Source organism: Mustela lutreola, chromosome 10, assembly GCF_030435805.1.
Source record: "Mustela lutreola isolate mMusLut2 chromosome 10, mMusLut2.pri, whole genome shotgun sequence".
Taxonomy (NCBI): Eukaryota; Metazoa; Chordata; class Mammalia; order Carnivora; family Mustelidae; genus Mustela; species Mustela lutreola.
In genome coordinates, this window is record NC_081299.1 from 23,429,339 (window position 1) to 23,455,125 (window position 25,787).

General features: G+C 47.3%; 1 long non-coding RNA gene across 1 annotated transcript; it reads right to left on the reverse strand.

Annotated features, from left to right (window-relative positions):
* Positions 1–7,460: 7,460 nt before the first annotated feature.
* LOC131809201 (uncharacterized) lies at positions 7,461–25,746 on the reverse strand. The gene is made up of 3 exons (XR_009345087.1): positions 25,608–25,746; positions 24,020–24,165; positions 7,461–8,688 (listed from the first exon to the last, which is right to left on the reverse strand). It is a non-coding gene; the product is annotated as an uncharacterized LOC131809201 (long non-coding RNA).
* Positions 25,747–25,787: the final 41 nt, after the last annotated feature.

A 25,787-nucleotide genomic window follows, 5' to 3' on the forward strand; every position in this document is an offset into this window, starting at 1 on the left:
AGACAGAGTATGTGCTGACAACCTTTGCTTCCACAAAGGGATGAGGCAGGACATTTTTTTTCTTAGCCCCATCCTTTCTTATCTACTAAACTCCGGCTTAGCCATTCATTCTGGTCTCCTCTGGGTCTCTGTGGGCTCCCAGGGCACCTGACCGTAGTATCTCCCTGGAGCTGCTGAGTTACATGGCTTCTCCAGTCCGGATGCCTCATATCTTCCTGGTATCTTGCCAAAGCCCTGTCCTTGCCTGGTGCCCATTAAGGGAAAGGAATTCATACTTACTGAGCCGGCCATGGGCCAAGCATTGGGCTGGGCTGGGCATCTCACAAGCTTTAGTTCATCTGATGCTACACACATCCCTGGGAGAAAGTATAACTTTGGAAAGCAGTGCCAACCCGAGGTGACTCTCAGAATCTAAGGGAGAGGCGAACTTCTAGACTGTGAGCAGAGCTCGTGGGTCCAAGCACAGCAGGAACCCGGGACCCGAGTACTGCTGGGACTCCTGACTGTTCCTCTCTCTCCTCTGCCTTTCTCTTTACAGATTAACGGCCATGAGGAAGGACATGGGGCCAGTGACAACTCCTGAGCCTTTCCGCCCGGAGGCATTTTCTCAGTTCTGATTCAAAATAGAACAAAACAGGGAAGGCTTCTGATTGGCCTGGCTAGAGTCAGGTGTCCACCCATGGGCCAGTCACCAGTGGCCGGGGGACAGGATCATAGGAGCGGGGACTGTCCTTGTGGAAACAGTGTTTGGAGAAGGAGGAGATCCCCAAAAAGGAGAAGGCTTCTGTTCCAGGGGAAGGGAGCAAAGCTGAGCAGATAGCAGAACACTGTCTGCCACCACTGGGGAGTGCTGTTACCGGTATTTGACTGACAAGGAAGTCGAGGCTGGGGTGGGGGGGTGACTTGTCAGGTCACGCAGCAGAGAAGTGGTTGAGCTGGATACAGACCACACCACCTTCCAATGGATTTGTAGATCAAGCTAGAGAGATACACTTTGTAGTTCAAAGAGGGATTCCTACCCCTCCTTCTCCCTCGCTGCTTGAGCCCTAGGGGATAACTTCTAGAATTCCACCCGCTTACTGAAAATTCTGTGACACTAATCTAGCAGGCAGTCTCTTCCCAAAGTGAAGTAAGGCTGAGTTCGAGCAGCCCCTCCAGAGCAGGGTCCTGCCTCCTGTTCCAAGGGGCGTAGCCTGGCTCACACCTCACAGCAATGAGGTGGTTAACAGAATATGTCACTTTGTAGATCAGATGCCAAGTGAGCCATGCTGGACATGGGCACTATAGGTAAGGACTGTTATTACCCCCATTTACAGGGAGGAAACCAAGGCTGGGGGCCGGGTTAGGGTGAGGCGGAGGGAAAGTGAAGTGCCTCGGCCAAGGACACATTGCTAGGAAGTGGCAGAGAACTTCATTTGTCAGGGTTTTCCCTGATGCCCTGTCCTTGTGCCCTGCTTCATCTCCTACCCAAGCAGGCTCTGTGGCCTCCAGCTCTGCACACATGACAGGGACGTGAAGTTTGGGGCTCACAGAAGCTACTGGTCAGGGGCACCTGGAGGGAGGAGAGAAGTGGATCATGAACACTCAAGTCGGCTTGGCCTGGGGCTGCGGGGAGGTGTCAGAGTCTGCAGAGTCAAATCGCTGTCCATCCTGGAAAGTCAAGTTCAAAAGCTTCCCCTGAGAAGCCTTCCTGGCTCTGTGTAGTCTCTGAGTTCCCACCACCACCCCATTTTCTCTAGCACAGTACCCCTTCTTGACTGTAGGCTTCTCCAGAACAGGGCTGTGCCTTGCCCTCTGTGCTCTCAGTATCGCCCCAACCACTACTTGGGCACGGAAAAGACCCAGAAGAGTGAAGGAATCCGTAAATGAATGGATGGACCCTGGCAGGGCCAGGAGGTCTGGTTACCCTTGGCAGCAGGGCCCCCTAGTGGCTGAATCCACACATTGCCTGCCACAGCCCAGAGAGGGAGAAAGTAAAGATAAGAGGGCCAAGCAGACTCCTGGAACAGAGCAGCTGCTGTGTACTGTGTATTTTACATACATTCCCTCATAACTACCCTGTGAAGCCTGGAGACTGGCCCAAGAGCACAGAGAAGGAAGGGGCAGAACTGGGAATAGATCTCAGTCTTGGCCTTCTGCACCTCTCCCCCAGATGCTGTGCCCTGCCTGACCAGGAGAGGCTTTGGCTCTGAGGGTTCCCTGACCTGTGGCACCATCCTCCCCTCCCGTCTCTACTCAGGCCATCCTGTCTCCCCCCAGCAACACACACGTCCCTTGGAAAGCCTCTAACTCAGAGCCAGACAGACCCAAGCTCAAACTCCCCTGGACTCCCTGAAGTTCACTTTCCACTCTGAACCTCAGTTTCCCAGTCTGTACAATGGGAACAGGAATCTGTGCTATCCCTGTGAGCCCTACACTGAGACTTTCCCTAAGATTAAGGAAATGAGGAAAACAAGCTAGGCCCACTGAGAGTCAGACATAAGAAATTGGTTTGTCATGAATCAGGGCAGAGATATCCGAAGTCACCTTAAAGGGCCAGGCTGGCGCAGTCCTGCAGCAGCCAACAGGCATTAGGTGAAAGTATTGACCTTTCTAACATTGTAAAGCATCCTCAGACCAAAGTGAGTCCTCATGACCCCAAGATACTGTGTCCAGGGAGAGGCAGCTCTGGCCATTGGACCAGTAGCCACACCCCGCATGTGTTGAAATGAACAAGGTGGGTGTGACCAACGGGCTTTGAGTCGCTCCTTTTCCCATGGCAGGGCAATGCTCTGGAGACCTGGATGCCATGAACCCAGGGTCTCAGCCTCCATTGTCCTCGAGAGTAGGCAGATGGACCAGTGAGCCAGGAGTGGGAGAACAGAGAGAGAAGAGGCCTGTGTCCAGCACGTGTCAGCGAGTGCACGCCTGCCTAAAGGTATTCCCAATCAATGACTTAAAACAGGATGCCAGCCTGCATCACTCAGGGCCCCAACAGGAAACAGATGGCATGCTCTAATTAGGGAAATTGGGCAGAGCTTATTTCCAAAAGGACGAATGACAAAGCAGGGTGTAGGGGAGTCACAGGAGAGTGGAGAGTGGAAGAGCCTGGGGGAGCAGCAGGAGAGCTTTCACCATAGGCCTGCAGGGTCAGAGGTGACCAGTACTCAAGTGGAAAGAACTTCTAGAGCAAGGGTGACCTCAGGCAGAAGGAGCTGGGGAATAAATATGCCAACCCCACTCTCTTCTGTAGGTCTCGTGCCCTGCTGGGGCCCCCATGTACCAAAACCCCATAGGACTCCCAGCTGTGGACTTTTTTTTTTAAAGATTTTATTTATTTTATTTATTTGACAGACAGAGATCACAAGTAGGCAGAGAGGCAGGCAGAGAGAGAGGAGGAAGCAGGCTCCCCGCCAAGCAGAGAGCCCGATATGGGGCTCGATCCCATGACCCTGGGACCATGACCTGAGCCAAAGGCAGAGACTTTAATCCACTGAGCCACCCAGGTACCCCTCAGCTGTAGACTTCTAAATGAACAAAAATACACCTCTCTCTTATTTAAAGCACTGTTTTTAGAATCTTTGTAAGATCAGCCCAACCCTAACCCATACAATCATAAAAGAAAACATCTGCCAAGAAGATATAATAATCGTGAATATATGTGTATCATGAGCTTATATTTATTTTGGTGAAACATATAGAGAAAATATGGCAGAATGGTCAGGAGAAAGTCATGAATCTATAAACAAAGTGAGAAGTGTTAATTAAACTTTCATAAAACCAATGACTCAAGGAGCAAAACATTAGTAAGGATATGGAAGTTTAAACAATATAATTAAAGGAGCTTCCTCTACTAGGTAAACAAACTTCACAACCCCTCCTCCTACAGAATACCCATTGTTTTCAGGCTCAAATGGAAGATTTAAAAAAAATACCACATAGTTGGCATAAAGAAAGTTGACAATGTTTTCAAAGAATCAGTATCACTACCGTGTTCTCTAATCCCAATATCATAAAATCAGAAACCAACAATAAAAAGTTGGCCAAGGAAATCCAATGCGTTTTGTAAATTAAATGCTCATTTCTACATAATTCATGAGATAAGGAGAACCTCATAATGGAAATTACAAGATATTTTAAACTGAATAACAATAAAGCTAAAGTGAAACTTGGAGGGAAAATTCTAGCCTGAAATGCATTTATTAAAAACAGGAAGGATTGACAACAATGAAATAAGTGTCTGATTTGAGACTTTAGGAAAGGACCATCAGAAAACTCGAAGAGAGCAGAAAAACGGAAATAATAAAGATAAAGCAGGAAGGACAGCTATAGAAACCAACAAAAAGTCAAATTCTTTTAAAAAGGCTTAGTAAATTCTTCTCAAAGCCTCAATATAATAAGGAAATTATTAGCACACACTATACAATATTGGGAACAAAAGAAGGTTGGGACTGGAGATGCAAACAAGGCTTTTTTATTTTTTTTAAAGCTTTATTTATTTATTTGACAGAGATCACAAGTAGGCAGAGAGGCAGGCAGAGAGAGAGAGGAGGAAGCAGGCTTCCCGCTGAGCAGAGAGCCTGGATTCAGTACTTGATCCCAGGACCCTGGGATCATGACCTGAAGGCAGAGGCTTTAATCCACTGAGCCACCCAGGTGCTCCAACAAGGCTTTTTTAAAAAGCACTTAAAAACACCATGGGGAGCGGGCACCTGGGTGGCTCAGGGGGTTAAGCCTCTGCTTTCGGCTCAGGTCATGATCTCAGGGTCCTGGGATCGAGCCCCGCATCGCATCGGGCTCTCTGCTCAGCAGGGAGCCTGCTTCCCCCTCTTTCTCTGCCTGCCTCTCTGCCTACTTGTGATCTCTCTCTCTCTGTCAAAGAAATAAATAAAGTCTTAAAAACAAAAAACACCATGGGGATCTTCAGTTCTGGCAAGATGTCAAATGAAGATAATAGGAAAAACCCAGGAAATGAAGCCAGGACGAAGAAGTAGCTTCCGAGAAGTGGAGAGCAAAAAGAAAACAAACAAACAAACAAGATTAGGCATGAAAAATTCAAATGACCATGGACTTTATAAGAACAACTTTACAGACTGATTTGAGGAACAGAATAAACAAGGTAGGATGGAAAACGAAGGACCCACCACATCCTAGACAGGAAGCTGTGATCAGGGTTCAAAAGTATTCTAAGGTCCTTGATTCTTTTGCAAGAGGAGAGTGATTAACTTTAGACTTTATTGAACTGAAGTGTGCATGTTAAAAACCTGAGCATGACTAATGAAAGAACAGAAATAGAATGTATTCTAAACCCTCCGAGAGGAAACAAAGGGAACGAAGACAGTCCGATCTGTCCACCTCCAGGCAGGAAATGACAAATAAAAGAAGCAAAGGAAAAAGCTTGGTGTGGCTGCCAGTTTCCAAGATGGTCCCCGTGATCCCTACCTCCCGGGACCTGTGACCATGTGAAGTCCCCTCCCATAATGTGCGGGTGAGACTCAGTGACTTGTCCCTGTGTCATAGAATATGGTAGAAGGGCTGGTGTGTCAGTTCCAAGCAGGACGGGCTTTCTGGGAGTACAACCCATGCTCTCACAAAGGACACCGTCCCCAGGAGGGCTCCAGGCTTAGTTTCATGTTCTGCTCTCGCTGACTGGAAATTCCTAGTAATTTTTTAATGAGGGACCCTACGAATGATGTAGCCCATTTTGCTTCCAAGATCAGGTTATAAATAGGGCTGCCAGATAAAATTGAGGAAGACGGGTCAAATTTAAATTTTGAACAAGCAATGAGTAATTTTTTGGTATAAATAGATCCTGTGCAAATATTGAAATATTATCTGAAATTTAAATTTAACTGGGCATCCTGTATTTTTATTGGCGAGTTCTGGCAACCCTAATAGAAAAGAACCATGGCTTTCATGACCCTAAGAAATGAGGTGAGATAATCAGTGATTGTCGTTTTGAAATGCTCAGTTTGGGGGCTAATAATACACGTGGCCAATGGAAAACACAAGAGGATTTAGAAATAAAATTTTAAATGCCGGTAATCACAACAAACCTGAGTTATCAGAGGGAAAGAAAACACATAATCGAGCTCTACACACACTGTTCATGAGAGACATGTCTAAAACAGAGCCATGGAAATACTGAAAGCAAAGATATGAAAAAAGACACCATCCATTGTCTGACCAAGAGTGCGCCCGAAACCTTTTGCACTTTGCTACTGAAGCCCATTTTTTTTTTTAAGGGACTAAGCAGAAATCTGTTGGTCCCGGAGAAGCATCTGTCCCCCATCCCCAGTTTATTTCTTGTGATGTCAAAGTACCAGCCGCAAAGGATGAATCATGATTTGGTCGAAGCCATCCGTAGAACCTCTTTTCTCTCTTTTGGTGATTAGGGAAAAGATGCTCATGGGCCCCAGATCTGGAAACTGGGTTGTAAAGGGGAATCTGGGCAGTGCTTTCTTCCTTTCTCCTTCTGCCTGGTGCATGGACACAATGCCTCCGCGTGCAGCAGCCCTTTTGCAATCTTGACACACCCGTGAGCACAAAGGTCTGCAGGCGAATGCTGATGGAGATTAGACACTGAGCAAGCCTGGGTACCTGACGGCATCATAGAGCAGCTGAGACAATGCTGTCAGCAACCTGCCTTTGGAATTTGTTTGTTTGTTTGTTTGTTTAAAGATCTTATTTATTTGACAGAGAGAGATCAGAAGTAGGCAGAGCAACAAGCAGAGAGAAAGAGGGAAGAAGGCTCCCCGCTGAGCAGAGAACCCACGATGCAGGGCTCGATCCCAGGACCCTGAGATCATGACCTGAGCTGAAGGCAGAGGCTTTAACCCACTGAGCCATCCAGGCGCCCCTGGAAATTTTTTTTTTTTTTAATTTTTGTTCTTTAAAGAGAACATACCCCAGTGTGTTTTAGCCACTGTAGCTGTGTTTTGTTACGTGCAGCCAAAAGCATTTCTAATGGGCACCGCAGGCAAATACTAAGCTGAAGGGAGCTGGTGTATTTTATAAATGTCAGACAAAATGGACTTTAAGTCAAAAGGCATCATTATGGAAAAGAGGGTCATTACATAATGATTAACAAGAAAAATGTTATCAGGGAGATATAATTCTGAAATTTTTTAAACCTAACACCCCAGCAGAGTCTGGGGTGCCTGGGTGGCTCAGTCAGTTAAGCGTCTGCATTTGGCTCTGGTCATGATCTCAGCATCCGGGGATCAAGTCCCCGAGTCAGGCTCTCTGCTCAGCCAGGAGTCTTCTTCTCGCTCTCCCTCTATGCTCTCTCTCAGATAAATAAATAAAATTTAAATAAAAATTTTAAAGAATACATAAAGAGGAGTGAGCAAACTTCTTTAAAAGGACAGATAATAAATATTTTAGACGTCGTAGACCATCCAGCCTCTGTCTCAACTACACAGCTTTGCCATTGCAGTAAGAAAAAAGTCACAGAGAACATATAAACAAACCAACATGGCTGTGTTCCAATAAAACTTTATTTACAAAAACAAGGAGTGGCCCAAATTTGGTTCACAGACCACATAGTATGATGACCCCTGATAGAAAGTGAAACTTGAGACAATTTCAAAGAGACACAGATGGACCCACAATCCCCCTGAGAACCTTATCTTTCCTTTCTCCATAGTTACTAAATCAAGTGGCCGTAAAATTAGTAAATGTGTAGAATATTTGAATAACACATTTAAGAAGCTTGATCAAACAGAAAAATTGGCATTCTTTTCATCCAGTGTGAGAACATTTACAGAAATTGTTCCCATACTAGGTCATGAAGCAAGTCTGCCAAGGAGTGAACGGATGTCACAGAGACCATTTTCTATGACCACAATCCACTGAAATGAGAAAATGATAACGTAAACTTACGTTTGAAAATTAAAATCAAGCCTCCAAATACTTATTGGGACAAAGAAAAAAAATACAAAATATGAGAGCGTTACATTTTAAAATGTCAGCGCAGCTGAAACAATCCTTGAGGGGAATGTGTATTCTTCCGAATGTCCACATTAAAGTTTGCATCTTAATAAAAAAAAATCACGCATTAGTGACTTGAGCATTCAGTTTACATTGTCAGAGAAAGACAACATAATAATACAGCCTCCCAATAGCAGGAAATAATAAAGATAAGAGAAAAAAAATCAATAAAACAAAAAACCAAAGAACCAACACAGATGATCGATAAAGCCAATGACTAATAAAACAGATACATCTGTAGTCGGGCTGATTAAGGAAAAAAGAGAAAAGGCCCAAATAAATAATGAAAAGAGGGAGTTAATGAGAGAAAGATTTTTTTTTTTCAGCATAAGAAACAACTTTGTACAAATAAATTGGAAAATGAAGATGCAGTGGGTAAGTAGCTACAAAATAAAACTGATCCAAACTGACTTAAGGAATGGAAGTGAGAAATAAAACATTAAAGAAATAGTTGTTCATATTATTCTTTCAAATCTCTCCAGGATCTGTAGTGATCATATCCTTTTCATTCTTAGTATTTACTTATTTGTGTCTTTATCTCTATATCAGACTCAGAGGTTTCCCTATTTTATTAATCTTTTCAAAGAGCTCACTTTCGGCTTCAGTAACCCTCTCGGTTGTATATTTGTTTTCTGCTTTATTCCGTTTTGCTCTTTTCTTCATCATTTCTTTGTCCTGTTTTCATCAGGTCTGGTCTTTGGTTCTTTTTTTTATTTCCTAAGTGAGAACGAAATAGAGACTTTTTCAGCATCTCTGTCCGTCATCACTCCCATCATCCCACTATTCTGACTTCTGTCACGGTAGATTAATTTTGTCTGCTTTTTAAATTCTTTAAAAATATTTCATTTATTTATGAGAGAGAGAGAGAGAGAGAGCAAGCGAGTGAGAGAGAGAGCATGAGCTGGGGCGAGAGGGAGAGGGAGAGGGAGAAGCAGGCTCCCCTCTGAGCTGGGAGCCTGTCTTGGGACTCAATTCCAGAACCCTGGTATCATGACCTGAGCTGAAGGCAGATGCTTAACCGACTGAGCCACCCAGGCGCCCCAATTTTGTCTGCTTTTAAGTTTCATGCAAAATAGAATTATAGAGTATTCACTCTTTCTGTCTTCTTTCACTCAACACTCTGTGAGCTTTCTCTGTGTCGTCACCTGTTATAATAGTGGTGTGTATGGGCTTGTGTGTGATGTGTTTTGATGTCTAGCAACCCATCGTATGAACGTACTACAACTTATTCTTGCATTCGACTGCTGATGAACGTTTGGGTGGTTTCCAGAAGTAATTTTTTAAATTTCCAAACATGTGGGAATAATTTCTTGTTATCACTTCTTAAAAGCATTTTGATCCAAGAATATGGTGTGTGTGACTGCTGTGTAAGACCTGCTTTATGGCCTGGAATGTGGCTCAATGTTCGTTAAATGGTCCACGTGTGCTTGGGAAGAATAAGCCTTGGGGACTGGCTTCTCTTTATGTCAGTAAGTCAAACTTGTTCACTCTGTTGTTCAAACCTTCCGTGCCTTTCCTAATTTTTTATTTTTTAATTTTATTTATTTTTTAAATATTTTATTTATTTATTTGACAGAGAGAGAAATCACAAATAGGCAGAGAGAGATAGGCAGAGAGAGAGGAGGAAGCAGGCTCCCCACCGAGCAGAGAGCCCGACTTGGGACTTGATCCCAGGACCCTGAGATCATGACCCAAGCCGAAGGCAGAGGTTTTAACCCACTGAGCCACCCAGGTGCAACCCCAAACCCCGCCTTTTTAAAAAAAAAATTAGAAACAGTACTCAAGGGGCGCCTGGGTGGTTCAGTCATTGAGTGTCTGCCTTCGGCTTGGGTCATGATCCCAGGGTCCCAGAACTGAGCCCTGCGTTGGGCTCCCTGCTCAGCAGGAAGCCTGTTTCTCCCTCTTCCGCTCCCCCTGCTTGGGTTCCTTCTCTTGCTGTGTCTTTGTCAAATAAGTAAATAAAATCTTAAAAAAAAAAAAAGAAAGAAAGAAAGAAAGAAAGAAACAGCACTCAGTAATAAAAAAAGGTGTTTTAAAGTATCCCACTTAGAAGAAGAGCGTATTGTCGATTTATTATTACTAACACATTTAGCTTGTCTCTATCCCATCATATCTCACCTTTGCTCTGCATTTCATTCTCCTTCCTTGCCTTTTTAAAGGTAGACCGTTTGTTCTCTTTTTTAAATTTCATAGAAATATATGTATATATACATATATATACCTATTTACTTAGAGCAGTGAGAGAGAGAGCAGGGGAGTGGCAGGGAGAAGGAGAAGTAGACTCCCCACTGAGCAGAGAGCCCGGTGGATGCAAGACCGGATCCCTGGACCCTGGGATCATGACCTGAGCCCAAGGCAGAGGCTTAACCAGCTGAGCCACCCAGGCACCCTCTACAAGCTTTTGTAATTTTGCTCCTTTTGTACATATCCTTGAGCAGTGGGTAGTACTGTTTTGCCTGTTTTAAAGCTTCCTATCATGCATCCTATACTGCTTGTCTCTCTGCCTTTTCTGTACAATATCACGTGTGAGTTTCAACCTTGCTAACACAAAGCACCACTCTTAGACCGGGACCCTGGTCCCCGCCCAGGCCCTCCTCCCTGGGTTAAGGAGTCAAGACCCACCCAAAAGCCTTCTCTCCTTCTAAACCTTGAATCCTGATTTCCTCTGCCCCCAGGGCCCAGAGCCCATTTCAAGGCCAGGGCAGTGATTTCCCTAGAGTTTTCTTCCTGAGGTGACCACGCAGCTGTACCCACCTTAATCCTAAGGGCTGGCCAGGGTGGCATTGGTGGGAGGGTGGGGTTCATGGACAGAGCTCGGACAAACAGACGAAAGTGTCCACAAGCATGTGTGCGTGACGTTCCTCACTGTGGGGGATGGAGCCCGAGTGGGAAGAGAATAGAGGAGGGTCCTCGGCCTCCAGATTCTCCTTGCCCTGGGCCTCCTAAATGTTAGGGGCTGCCTATCAATCCATCTACATCTCTCCGCTGCACTCATCTTAACTGTCTACTTTGTAGCTCTGACAAGATTGACTTGTACATTATTCTGTTGTTTCCAATTTTCCACTCTACATGGTGTTGTAATGAACATTCTTGTACTTGTCAAGAGTTGGGATTTATTTCCGGAATTGAATTGCTAGGTTGGAGGATATGCACACGCTGGACTTTACTAGATTTTGCCAAATTGCTTCTCAATGTGGTTATGATCGAAGCTCTCTGTAGCATTAACAAGAGGGCCCTTTGTCCCACGTAGTCCTCAACACTTAATATAGTCAGACTGGAAATGTTTGTGTTACCAACTTGAAGTCTAAAATTTCTTCTAGTTGTTTGAATTTGCATTCCTGAAATTACAAGTAGAGTTCAACGTCTTTTCCCATATATTTGTATTGTTTACTTATATACATCTTATACTTGCTTTTCTTTTGAGTTATCTGTAATCTTTTTATTGATCTGTAGAACTTCGTGATGCAGCCTGGAGACGAATACTTTGTCTGTAATGTTCATTATCCGTGTATTTTCTCCCAGCCTTGTGGCTTGGGTTTTGTTTATCCTGTTTTTGCTATACGATACTTTGGAATTTTAATGTAGGCAAATCTATCAATACTTCCTTTATTGTTTATGCTTTTTAAACTTGGTTAAGAAATCTTCATATCGTGAGGTCTTGAAAAGATTTTTATTTAAAAGTTTTCTTTTTCGGGGCACCTGGGTGGCTCAGTGGGTTGGGCCGCTGCCTTCGGCTCAGGTCATGATCTCAGGGTCCCGGGATCGAGTCCCGCATCGGGCTCTCTGCTCGGCGGAGAGCCTGCTTCCTCCTCTCTCTATCTCTCTGCCTGCCTCTCTGCCTACTTGTGATTTCTCTCTGTCAAATAAATAAATAAAATCTTAAAAAAAAAAAAAGTTTTCTTTTTCAAAAAAAAGTTTTCTTTTTCATATTTAGTATCTCTCTGTACTGATTTTGGTGATCAAGAGTGATATAGGAGTACAATTCTCTTTTTTTCCACATGGAAAACCAATTTTCATGCCACCATTATTGGAAGGAACTGGTTTAACTAATTTTTTTTTTTTTAAGTAATCTCTACACCCAACATGGGACTTGAACTCATGACCCTGAGATCAAGAGTTGTAAGCTGTATCAACTGAGCCAGTCAAGTGTTCCATAAAAGGAACTGGTTTAGGGGTACCTGGGTGTCTCAGTTGGATAAGCATCCGACTCTTGATTTCAGCTCAGGTCTTGATCTCAGAGTTGTAAGTTTGAGTGCCGTGTTGGGCTCCATGCTGGATGTGGAGTCTACTTATAAAAAATAAAGAATAAAAAAGAAGGAGCTGGTTTAAATGTCATTTCTGACTTAAGTTGAACCTCCAGTCTGCACATCTCTGTCTTTGAGCCCTCAATTCTGTCCCATTTATTTATTTGTACACCCCTCTGCCAATATCTCCCTGTCTCAGTTACTTGAGTTGTATAAGTCCTGACGTCTGACGGGTGCGTCTCTTCACTGTTCATTTTCTTCAAGGTTGCTTGGCTACCCTTGGCTGTTCCTTCATATGACTTTAGGATAATGTTTCCAAAAGCATTAATTTTAAAAATACTTTATTTAATCCTTTGACACTGAAATGAAGTATAGATTAATTGGGGGGAGAATTCACGTCTTACAGTCGAGTACCTCCTTCCACAAGCAAGTTATACCTCTCCATTTCTCTGTGTCTCTTCAATGACCATCAGTCAAGCCTTCTAATTTTTTCTGTAAACATCTTGCATATCTCTTAGATTTACTCTTGGGCACTTACGCGTTTTTTTGTGCCTTCGTTAGTGATACCATTTATAAATAGCACTTTTTTTTTTTAATAGCACTTTTTGTCTGTTCTTGGTATTTAGAGGTGAGATGGCTGAACCACCGACAAAGTAAAGGGTCTGGGATTTTACCCCAGCTAGACTCTTAGCTACCACAGTATCAGGGATGCTGCAGAAGACACAAGAGTTCCGGGTCAGAGACAAAGGACTTCACTGTTCATGTTTCAGCAAGAAGCATGTGCCTCATGTTTGGGGCAGTGGCTCCTCTGGCTCCCCAAGTCCCCCAGGGGTGCTGCCCATGAAATCAGTAGGTTTGCATAGTCCCTGAAGAATCCTGAGCTCTATGCTGCAGAGAGAGACATTATCTTCAATACACTGGACAATAAGCAAATCTGCTTTCTGCTCTGGAGCGAGATAATTATTCTCTGTTCCAAAGATGGTTGATATAAACATCCTTGAAGAGATTGTCCAAATTAAAAAAAAAAAAATAGTACCAAACAAAAGGGCAGTTGGTGTCTCTGCAAAGCATCCAGAAATGCAACTGACCCATGGAAAATTGTCTTTCATCATGAATCCTCTCGATAATTTTAATAGCTTGCCTGTAGACTCTCTTTGATTTTCTAGGTAGACAATCACATGATCTACAAATATATGATGTCCATTTTGTTTCTTCCTTTCCAAAGGTTTGGGCTATTAATTCCCTTTTGTTTCCCTCATTGCACAGGCTAAGGAATCCTGGATAGCTTTGAACAGTAATAGAGATAGTGAATATCCTTTTTAGGTTTCTTACTTTAAAGGAAATTCTTGAAGTTTTTATCTTCAGAACACTTACTGCAGGTTTTAGAAAGATACCCTTTACCAACGTATCACATTAAGGAAGTTCTTTCCTACTCCTGGTTTGCCAAGAATTTTTATAAACTTAATTTTATCAAATGCACTTTCTCCCTCTGCATTATGTTATCATAGGATTTTTGGGATCAAGATTTTTGAGATTTCTGAGATCAAGAGTTGAGGCTTAAAAATAAGGGCACCTGAGTAGCTCAGTCCATTAAGCATCCAGCTGTTGGTTTCCACTGGGGTCATGATCTCAGGGTTGGGGAATCAGCTCCACATTGAGCCCCCCGTCAGCCCCCGAGCTCAGTGGAGTCTGCTTGAGATTCTCTCCCTCTCCCTCCTCCTCTGGCCTCCTGCTTGCTTTCTTTTTCTCTAAAACTAACAAATCTTTAAAAATAATAATAGAGGCGCCTGGGTGACTCAGTGGGTTAAAGCCTCTGCCTTCCACTCAGGTCATGATCCCAGGGTCCTGGAATCGAGCCCCGCATCGGCCTCTCTGCTCCACGGGGAACCTGCTTCCCCCCCCCTCTCTCTGTCTGTCTCCCTGTCTACTTGTGATCTCTGTCAAATAAATAAATAAAATCTTTAAAAAATAAAAACAATAATGTTTTCTTTTTAAAAAGATTTTATTTATTTATTTATTGGAGAGAGAGAGAGCATGTGTGAGCAGAGGGGAGGAGGAACAGATGGGGAGGGAGAGGGAGGAGGGGACAGAATCTCAAGCAGACTCTACCCTGAGCACCCCCTGTTCTCGTGACCCTGAGCAGAAACCAAGAGTCTGACACTTAACTGACTGAGCCACCAAGGCACAGGGACTTAAAATAATAATTTTCTAATGTTGAAATATTCTTGCATTTATGGAATAAACCCAACTTGGCCATTATGCATTTTTAAATATGTTGCTGTGTTTCATTTGGCAACTTTCTATTTAAGATATTTGAAACTGTGTCCGTAATTGAGATTGGCCTAAGGTCTTGTCTCCAACTTCCTTGTCTAAGTTGAATATTGAAGTTCTACTAGCCGCATAAAATGCAATGGGTTGTTGTCCCTCTTTTTCTACTTTTTGGAGCAATTTGGATAAGATAGGGACTGTCTGCTCTCTGAATATGTACCTGAGCCCAAGGCACTTGATTGTAATAGCCATGTGCCTCCCTAAGGGGACCAGAGAGGCAGAACTGAGACTGTGAGCCCCTCCCTGTGGGAGGAGGGCCCAACCATCTGCTCTCACAGACAGTGATGGAAGGTCAATTAGCAGGTCCAGCCACTCCCACCCTAAGCTAAGACCTTTGCAGTCATCACTTTACATCATCAATAAGAATTACTATTCTTATTACTTATTTCTAGCATGTCAGAATCAGGACAAGGAGGAGAGGGACTATTGAAAGGAGACCCCCTTGGAGGTCCAAACTGGCAGAAAGCTCAGGCAATTGATTGGCCGGTAATCAACACAGTACTTAAAGAGAAGTATTTTGCAAAGTATGGTGTATGCCCCATTGCTGTGAATGCTATCTGGTGGCAAAAAACATAAACTTCCGTTATCTTAAGAATGATGTATATGGATTAGAAAATAAAACTATATAATTACAAACAAGAAGAGATACAACTATAACATTGGGGCGCCTGGGCGGCTCAGTGGGTTGAGCCTCTGCCTTCGGCTCAGGTCATGATCCTAGGGTCCTGGGAACGAGCCCCGCATCTGGCTCTCTGCTCAGCAGGGAGCCTGTTACCGCTTCTCTCTCTGCCTACTTGTGATCTCTGTCTGTCTCTCAGTCTGTCAAATAAATAAATAAAATCTTTAAAAAAAAATTTGCCTGCTATGGTGTAGGACTAGCATAGTCAATTTAAATAAAAATGATACCATAAGTAAAAATTCTTCCTGCTGTAGGTTTGAGATGGGCAAGTTCATGAAACCCGGGAAGGTAGTGCTGGTCCTGGCCAGACCCTATTCCCGGTCATTGTGAAGAACATTGATGATGGCACTTCAGACTGTCCCTACAGCCATGCTCTGGTGGCTGGAATTGACTGCAAAGTGACAGCTACCATGAGCAAGAAGAAAACCATCAAGAGGTCAAAGTTCAAGTCTTTTGTGAAAGTTGTAAAAAGTTCTTTTGTGAAAAAAAACCACTGTCACTTCATGCCCACAAGGTACTCTGTGGACCTCCCCTTGGACAAAGCTGTCATCAGGAAGGATGTCTTCAGAGACCGTGCTCTTAAACACAGGCACAAGACTGGTGAGAACAAATGATTCTCCCAGAAGCTGTGGTTTTAGGTCTGTTTTGTTTCAGTCATTAAAAATACAAAAAAACAAACCAAAAAAAGTAAATATTAACATGGGAAGTAAGAAGATATGGCAAAAATTGAGATGGTGATATGAGAAATAACCAAAGTTAGGAAATAATTCAAGGAAGAGCCTGTTTAGTGAATAACAAGCCAGCAGCAGCCACTAACAATCCCCTACAAAACAAGTCCCCTTCACATCAGGAGCATACAGAGAAGGGAGAGATTCAAAAGTGAGGGGGGATGCCTGGGTGGCTCAGTCGGTTAAACATCTGACTCTTGATCTCAGCTCAGCTCATGATCTCAGGGTTGTGAGATCAAGGCCCACCTTGTGCTCCGTGCTGGGCGTGGAGCCTGCTTGAGATTCTCTCTCTCCCTTTTCCTCTGCCCCTCCCTTTCTCAAAAAAAAAAAAAAAAAAAAAAAGGTAAGAGAGAACCACTTTCTAAAGAAATTAAGTGATGTTTTTCAAAAGGACCAAAATTCCCGCTTAGAGCATTGGTGTCTTAGAGTAAATCTCTCCTTATGTTGGCACAGGGTGGAAACCGGGTACCCTCTTGCCTGTCTACCCCCCTTTCCACATGCCCTAAAGTGGAGCAGATTGATCTCCCCACTCAGGAAGAGTAAGGACAAATTAAGAACACTTCAGACTCGAAAGGATTTCCTTCCATGCGCCCCCTTTAAAAATGTTATTTGAGGGGCGCCTGGGTGGCTCAGTGGATTAAAGCCTCTGTCTTCGGCTCAGGTCATGATCCCGAGATCCTGGGATCCAGCCCCGCATCGGGCTCTCTGCTCGGCAGGGAGCCTGCTTCCTCCTCTCTCTCTGCCTGCCTCTCTGCCTACTTGTGATCTCTGTCTGTCAAATAAATAAATAATCTTAAAATAAAATAAAAATGTTATTTGAGGGGCACCTGGGAAGCTCAGTTGTTAAGTGTCTGCCTTTGGCTCATGTCATGATCCCAGGGTCCTGGGCAGGAGCTCCACTTCGGGCTCCTGCTCTGCGGGGATTTGCTTTTCCCTCTCCCACTCCCCCTGCTTGTGTTCCCTCTCTCGCCGTCTCTCTTCCTGTCAAATAAATAGATAAAATCTTTTTAAAAAATGTTATTTGAGATATACTCCAGCAAAACAGAGGAAAAAAAGACAAGAAAGAGAGACCAGACTCACCCAACAGTAGAACTGACCCACAAGTGTAATGAATAGAAATACCAGAGTCCATAACACCATCAGTCAAAATTAGAACAGGAAGTCAGAGGGTTTGGAGAAAAGTGTCTTCAAGAAGAAAATAGGCTTCATTCAGCAAATAATGTAATTAAGGAGCTGGGAGATTTTAATGACCTGATTAAAAAGGCGTATGTTTCTTTTCTCAAGAAGAAAAGAGAAAAACAATTAGAAACTCCAGGAGAACAAAAACTCGTATAAGAAACTCATGGTCCAGATATGAAACAAATGAAAATATAACAAGACTTCGAATACTGAGGGAGCGTAGGAAAATACATTTGAACTTGAAGCCTGGAGCATTTCCCTTCAGGCAGCATTTAAATCCTGAGATTATAGTTCCTTCTGTACGGGTCCCTGGATGCTAGTTAGCTCTGCGAGAATAATGTTTACATAATCATAATATTTTTTTTAAAAAACACGTTATTGATTTTCAATTTTTGAAATTCAGAGATGGACAGCACATAAAACCAGAACGCTTTCCCTATGGCTATGAAACTAGATTCAAATGTAGCGGTTTAGCAAGAGGACTTAGGAGGGAGAACAAGGGTGATCAAGGATGTCTCATCTTGCACCGTGGGAGGCGGGAGATATTTCATAAAATTAATGGCACAAGAAAGAAGAGCTGGAAAAGGGCATCTAACCAAATTCTGGAGGCAAGGTACCTTCGCTAAACTTCTCATCTTTCATAGCTGGGCATGGTGCCAGACATTGGGAGCTCAGGATCTACCCGCCCTCCCTCCCTTGTTCCTAGAATCCTTGCATCTCACGGGGCACGTGGCTACCCAGAGAAACAGTCTGCTCCCCAGGCTCCGTTGTAGCCTCATGGGATCAGGTGAGCCAGTTCATGCCAACTGGATGCAAACAGAGCAGGCGTGCCTCTTCCACTAGCTGGACTAAGGGTGTGCTTGGCCATCTCTGACCCAGGCCACGAGTTTACCCTAGACAATAACAGCAAACACGTACAAGTGTATGCTAACTCTGTGCCGGGCAGTTCTCTATGCGCTTTGCATATACAAACTCCTTGAACCTAACAAGGATGTGCATTCCCTTTTCGATGCCTACTGCAACAAAATACCACAAACCTAGAGTTTCAGAACGACACAAATGGTTCTGGAGTTCAGAAGTTGAACATCAACGTGTTGGCTAGACTACTTTCTGGAGACTCAGGGGAGAATGTATTTCCTTGTGTTTTCAGTTTCCAGTGGTCCCTGTGTTCCTTGGCTTAGGATCCCTTCCTCAGGTCACTATAGTCTCTCATTTCCATCATCACATCTCTGATTACTGTTTCGATTCCCTGCCTCCTTCTTGTTTGTTTGTTTTTTTTAAAAAGATTTTTAATTAATTAATTAATTAGAGAGTGAGTGGGCAGAGGGAGGGGCAGATGGAGAGGGAGAGACAGAGTATATCAAGCAGACTCTGCGCTGAGCAAAGAGCCCGATACGAGGCTCGATCTCATGACCTTGAGATCATGACCTTAAGATCATGACCTGAGCCAAAACCAAGAGTCAGACGCTTAACCAAATGACTGAGCCACCCGGGTGCCCCTCTGCCTCCTTCTTCTAAGGCCCCTTCTGATTACATCGGGTCCACCAGAGCAGTCCATAATATCCCCATCTTAAGACTCTTCACTGAATCACTTCTACAAAGTCTTTTCTGCCATGTAAGTTCCCAATCACAATTTCTAGGGATTAGGACACACACATCTTTGGGGAAACATTATGCTTCCTCCCTCAGATGGGTGCTATATTATCCCCCATTTTACCGATGGTGAAACTCAAGCATGAAGAAATGAAGCAACGTGCCCTCGGTCACACAGCAGCTTACAAGCGGCAGACCCATAATTTACACCTGGGCAGTCTGGCCCTAGGACCTGTACTCATGATCGTGATACTCTCCTACCCGGGCAGAAGTCTGGCTTCCCGATGATTACAGAGTCACCTGGCCAGGCCTGAATGGCCTACGGAGAGAACGGAACTTCTGTCTTTCAAAGGCATTATCATTTGGGGATCTTTGTTACAGAGGCTATATTCTAATACCGAAGTCAATATCTACTCTACTTAATTTCAAATAATAATTTTACTCGATTTTTTTTCTGAGTGGTTTGAATCTATTACAAGAAAGATGCATTTTTTATTCATTTCATACGTGGTTAGGTTGGAGGGCGGGGATGCCAATCAGTCCATATCACAACCTCGCTAAAAACCCTTCAGGGATCCCACTGCCTTTGGGATGGAATCCAAGTGCCTCAGCCTAGATTCAGGACAGCCCTTCGCCCCCCTTTCTATTTCTGAACAGACCTTTGGCCGCGTCTACCTCTCACCTTCACTCATGTTATCCCCTCTCCCTGGAATCCCAATCCTTCTTTCTCTCCCACTCCTGCCCAATATGTCCCACTCAAAGCCCATCTGTAAACTCCTATCCATCCCTCCAGGCTCAGCCCAACTTGCCTCTGGAACGTTTTTCTGTTTATCTTGGTCTTTCTCTGTCCTGTTAAAGGTTTTCCTTAATGTCTGGTGACTGAGATCATCGTTCAACAAAACAAAACTTTCCAGTCTGGGCACACACACACCTCCTAGAAAGATCAGGTTTCTCCTTCTTTCCCTTTCCCTTGTGTGTTCCTCTGTCAAAATAACCCACCAGCACATGTTTGCCACAATCATTGTTTATAACTGATATTATTCCCAATTTTAGGATTTAAGTTCATTAGCAGCCTCCTGAATCCCTATGGAACTCAAAATAAAAGCAATACCAAATAACAGGATAAACACAAGGACATCTGACCAACAAAGCCCTGACTTTTCTCATTATGACCACTCTGATTTTTTGAAATATCAAATTAGTTTTAAGTGCGGGTGTGTATGAATGTGCGAATCTCCGTCTTGCTGCTCGGCACCCCTGCCTGTCCTCAGCGATCTTTACACAGCTCTGCAGGGCCAAGGTTCCTGTTGGTCACATCTTATAACCAGTGAAATCAGGCCCAGAGAGGTTGTGTTAGTTTCTCGTGGCTGCTGTATAGATTACTGCGAATTTAGAGTCTTAAAACAACACATTTTTTTTTTCTTGCCACATTCTGGAGGTTAGAAGTCCAACATGAGTCCAGTGGGGGCTCCCCTCAAGGAATCGGTAAGGAGGTTTCCGGCTGGAGGCTCAAGGGGAGACTCTGTTCTGTGCCGGCTTCCGGAGCCCGTCCACCTTCCTAGGCTGTGGCCTCTTGCAGCACTGCTGTCACCTCCCACCTCTGCCACCGCACCTGCTCTTTCTGTCCCTCCTCTCTCCTTAGGACAAGGCCCCTTGTGATTATACCAGGCCCACCGGGATAACCCTAGATCATTTCCCCATCTCAAGAGCCTGAATTTAGCCCCATCAGCAAAGTCCCTTTCACCAGGCAGCACGCCGCCAGTTCCCGGGATTAGAACGTGGACCTCGTCGGGGTCTGCTACCCAGCCTATCCCAGAAATGAAGTGACCAGTACCGGATCACACAGCAGGATGCAGCAGGGCTGGGAGTCTGACCCAGTCTTTCTGGCCCCAAGCCTGTGCTTCTAACCACATTTCAACACAAGGCTCAACAGCCTGGGAAGGGTGACAGTTATTTCTGGGCTCAGGGGCACTATCAATGCTGACCCCAGTCCTATCCCGTGGCCCACCCCCGATGCCACGATCTCCCACTCTAATGGATGTGATACCCACCCCCTCCGTTTGTCTCCCTGGGGAGGTCTCCCCAGACTAACCAGCAGGGCCCCCCCCTCGATAGCTTACTCACTGTCAGTGTTTGTTGAGTGAATATATGAGCGAGGGAGCAGAGACTGCTGTCTCTAGCCCCTGTCCCAGCTGGAAGATGATCAGTAGCTTGTGAAGCCACCAAGGACACCTGATTGTAGGTCCTACGTCCCTTGCTCTCTCAGTGGATGTCCATCCCCTTCAAGCCACCCACACCCTGAAGGAGGGTCAGCCCTTCCCGAGGGGAGGAGGCACAAAGACTGAGCCCCTGGCCTGGAAACAGAGGACATGAGGCCCCTGGGTCCTTCCCATGGGGTGGCACTTTGCTAGGAGTTCCCAGAGGCCAGTGCTGTGGGTCCTGAGGACCAAACCCCACAGCCTCCTCCGTGGCCTGTCAGACTCAGCCCTCAGAGTCCCCCATTCTGGGCCCACAACCCAGCCCCTGCTGGCTTGCCCGCACCTGTCTGCATCCCTCCGCTTGTCTGATGATTTCTGTTCTTCTAAAAGGCACCCCTGCCCTGTTCAGAGTGTTCCCATGCACAGCCCAGGCCTTTGGCAACATTAGCAAGTTGAAAACCCAATTATATTTTGATTATTCTAGTCCTAGCCTGACAGAGGTCACACTGGAATTGGGAGGGAGGAGGAAGCAGCACCTGGGGCCAGTGCCGGGGATCGCACTTAAAGATGGATGTGACAGGGACCTGGGGCTCCGAGGTCCAGGATTAGATCAACAAGGCCAGGGCTGGCTGGTTCCAGGAAAGAGGTCATGTGGTCACCGGTTGACGGACAGCTCAGGCAAAGCCAAGTCTCCAGGGCTGGCCTCGCTGGGCCGTGGAGGTCCTAGGGCTGAGTGCCCAGCCTGGAGATGGATGACATGAGATCCCCCGACGCCTCCCCTGGGCCTGGTGCTTTGCCAGGAGCTCCCAGAGACCAGTGCTATTGGGCTCAAGGACCAAAACACCACAGCCCCTGTGGGTCTTCCAGAACATCACTGACCCCTCTTGGGATCCCAGGGTTTTCTCGGAGCATCTACCCAGACCAAACAATAGTCCTCTCTTACCCTCAGGTCGTGAGTAAGGGAGCCAGACTCAGGACCAGGGGTTCCTGGGGGCCCAGAGCCTCCTCTCTGGTCAAAGTCTGAGCAGGAAAAATATCTGTTGCCTCAGGGTAGAAGGAACCACTCCTGATCCTTTGTCTTGGAGGGCAGCCATCTCTGGGGGACCGAAGGATGAAGGGGGAGTTGACCATTAGGATCCCTCTTCAGGGGAGATGGAACTGGCTCTGGGGAAACTGAATTCTCAGCCATGACTCTTTCCCCCCAACACACGTGCACAGACACATGCACCTGACGTATAATGGCTTGGGGGCCTGAGGAGACCCTTGCTCACTCTAGCACTGGATGTCTGGGAGGCCCAAGCATCCCGAGCTCTGGGCTGGGCTCTGCTGGCGCCCACCATCCTCGTATTAGCAGCTGCGGCTGTCTCCTGAGGGTCCCCGCGCGGTTCACCCTCTGTCCCAGCCCGTGCTGCAGCCCCCTCCCCAGCCCTGATATAGCAGACAGTCCCAGCTCTAGCTGGGGGGGGGGGTCGAGAGTGAGGGATTAGATGAGTCATCGCTGCGGGGGCGGACAAACCAAGTCCCACATTCGAACAGTGGCAGAGCCGCGGACACAAAGGCGTGCCCACACACACATTCCCACGCTCATAGGGGCGCACGCCAGGAGGATGATGCTAGTCAAAGCCCAAACTACACATTCAGACACACAGGGAGACAGACATCCCCTCCATACACACACATACACACACACACACACACACGCACACACTCCTTGTGTACACAAATACCAATGTACACAAAGTAAGCCCCACGCAGACACAGCCTTCTCTCAGGGTGACACTTGGTCACCAACCCAAAGCCTGTCCTCTGCTCACATGCACACTCAGACACAGACACACACACACATGCACAGTAATGCACAGAGTCACAGAATAGATTCTCTAAACACACACTCACAGCCCTTCCTCTTAAATACAGAAAAACATAGACACACACGTGCATGTGCAAGCACACATGCACGCTCACACACACCCATGCACACGTGCGCGTGCACACCAGGCGCTCCTCTCTCGAGTCCCCTCATTCATTCCCCTCCCACCGCCAGCACCCCAGGCAGGCAGGACAGAGCACTGGAACCACACGGATGCTGGGACCCATCACTCGTCCTGCCTTAGGGATAGATCGTGCCTTAGGATGGGCTTCGGTTCTCCCTTTCTGGAGAGGCAGGGGAGGTCGCTGACCTGTCCACTGTCACCCCAGCTTCAATACCAAACACTGTGTTTAATGGCCCATCTCCAGCTCCTCTGAGAAAGGGCTTTGGCTGCCACAGAGAACATGGAGTGTTACATCTCAGGAATCACCCCAAGGAGGGAGGGACTGTGAGTCGCTGGGGGTGAGAGGACGGTGGGACCGGATGTGCCAAGAAGGTCCCGTCCTGAGGTAGGGCATGGCCTGATGCCCAGGGGGTCGCTCATCACCTCCCTGTGGTTCCTGGAAGGTCCGACCTCCCTACCTTTACACCTGCTGTTTCCTCTACCTGGAAAGCTCTCTGTGGCTACCTCAATCCCCCTTGCAAGGCTACCATCTCACTTTTCAGGTCCCTATGTTCCTACTCCAAGAAGTCTGTCCTGATGCCCTGGTTGAATCAATCTGTCCTTCTCGGCCACTTCCCAGCCCTCCTCATGCAATAGTCACTTGCTGGGCTGTGAGCCTCCTGTCTCTGGCCAGCCTGGGCGTGTCTGAAGGACGGGGAGTTTCTGCCTGGCGAGGAGGTGGGTAAACCTGGAGAGGATCATAGGTCGGAGTCCCAACTCTGCCTCTGCTGTCTGGCCTTGGGCAAGTTCTGAACCATGTGAACCCAGTGTCCTCATCTGCAAAATGGGGCAATAGTGACTACCTCCTTGGACTGGCGGGGAGATTAAGTGAGATCCCGCATGGTGGGGGGATGGGGCACACTTGGGGCAGCCCTATTATTCTAGCTCACTGCCTGGCACACAGCTTAGTAATTGTTTGTTGAATTAGTCAGGCCCTCTGGCTCCCCTCTTCCTGCCCCTACTTACCATCCATTTGGGGAGGGGGGAAGGCAGGTATGAAGAAAAAGGACTGGGGTGGAGAGAACGGGGTGGGGTGCGCTGGGAGATGGGCACCCCTGTGACCCACCTGTGCCATCCTCCTCCTCAGCTATGCGCGGCCTCGAGAAGTGGAGCTGGGATCCCCGTCTGCGCTGGGGCCCCTCCGGAGCTGCCTAGGGCCCGCCAGCACACAGTAGGTGCGCTCTGAACGCTCAGCGGCCGGAGGCACAGATGCTGAGTGAAAGCGAACGTATGAATGAACGGATGGACGCATGAATGGAGGTGGGATGGAAGCATGAAGTGGCAGGCGAGGAGGAATGAGCGTCTCCCCCGCCCTCCCGGTCTCGGGCTGGGCGACATGAAGCGGAGACCGGCTGGGGGCTCCCCTCCCCGCCCGCCCCTCCCGCTCGTCCCCCCTCCCCGCGGCGCGCAGCCCGGCTGAGCCCGCGCCCAGCCAGAGCCGACGTTGGAGCGGCGGCTCGCGCCCAGCCGAGCGAGCCCAGGCAGCGCGGCCTTGGGAGGGGGATGCCCCGGACCCCTCCCCCGGCCCGGGCCCCTGAAGCCCGGCCTTCGGGGTAGGGAGGCCGAGTCCCCGGTGCAAGGTCCGGGGACCAGCAGCCGAGGACGCCGGGGTCCTGGAGCCAACAGGTGCGGGGTTTGGGGGATTCCCCCAGGCCCGGGGTGGGGGTTCCAAAGGACCCTCGGCGGGGCATAACCTGGGTGCTGGAAGGCAGGGTCCCCTGGAAGCTCTGCCCTCCTCCAGGCAGGTTTCTGCAGAACCTCTAGCGCCCTCGTTCCTCCACCTTTCCCCGCAGCCAGCCCCCACCCCGACACAGTCCCCGAGGTGCAGGGAGGTCCCGCTGAGGGACTGGGTCCGTCGGCACTTGGAGGGGGTATGAAGGAGGCCCCTCGACCTCCCCCAGTGGTCTCCAGGGACCGGCAACCCTCCTACACACGTCCGGGGTCGTCCCTGCCTAGCCGCGGGAAGGAGGGGTCTGAGCGAGCGAGGAGGGGCGGGGAGGGAGGCCCGATTTATGAATGGAGAAAGCGGCCTGCGCGCCAGCCCAGCGACCCCTGGCGGCCGTCGGGGAACATCGCGGCCGCGGGGGTTCAAGCGGGGAAGATCCGGAGGTCTGAGCGGCCTGGTCGCTGGGCGGGGGGCTCTCCTCTCTTGCAGGGAGGTCGTCAGTTCCTTCCTGCACCCCTGCCGCCAGTGTGTGCTACCGGGGAGGGTCCAGGTCTGGAGGGCGGCGCCTGGGTCTCTAACGCTTCCCTTGACCATTTTTTCAACCAAAAATCCAGGCCTGTGAAGTGACTCAGGAGAGAACATTGGCAATGGGGATGGCTTCCGGTCACAAATCCATGGTGTTTCATGGATTCAGACAGACCTGGCATAGTAGCTTTGTGGCCTTAAGCAAAGGGCTCCTGGTAACGGGAGCCGGCCCTGAAGCCGGTTTCCCTTGCCAGCGTCTGGGTATGTATTAGTGCTCGCTGCGGCCCCGTGGGGTAGGTACAGTTATTACTTCTTTGGAAAGATGGGGAAACTGAGCTGAAAGGGGAGACGTAAGGCACCCAAGAGCAGCTAGCATGGAATTGAGATGTAAGCCACATCTGTCTTTCTCCATCGATTTCGGGCTCACCGTAACTGACGCACTATGAGAAGAGAGGGAGCTTACCTGCAGAGTGCCTGGCACCCTCCTAGTGTTCTTTCTTCCTTCCTCCCCTCCTTCTTTCAGGAGGCTTGGGGCTGGGACCCCAGAGACCTGTGTGCAAGAGAAGTGGGCTGAGACCTGGTCTGGGCTCCCCACGCCCTGCCGGGCCCAGGATGCCCCTAGCCATCAGCAGCTCCTGAGCTC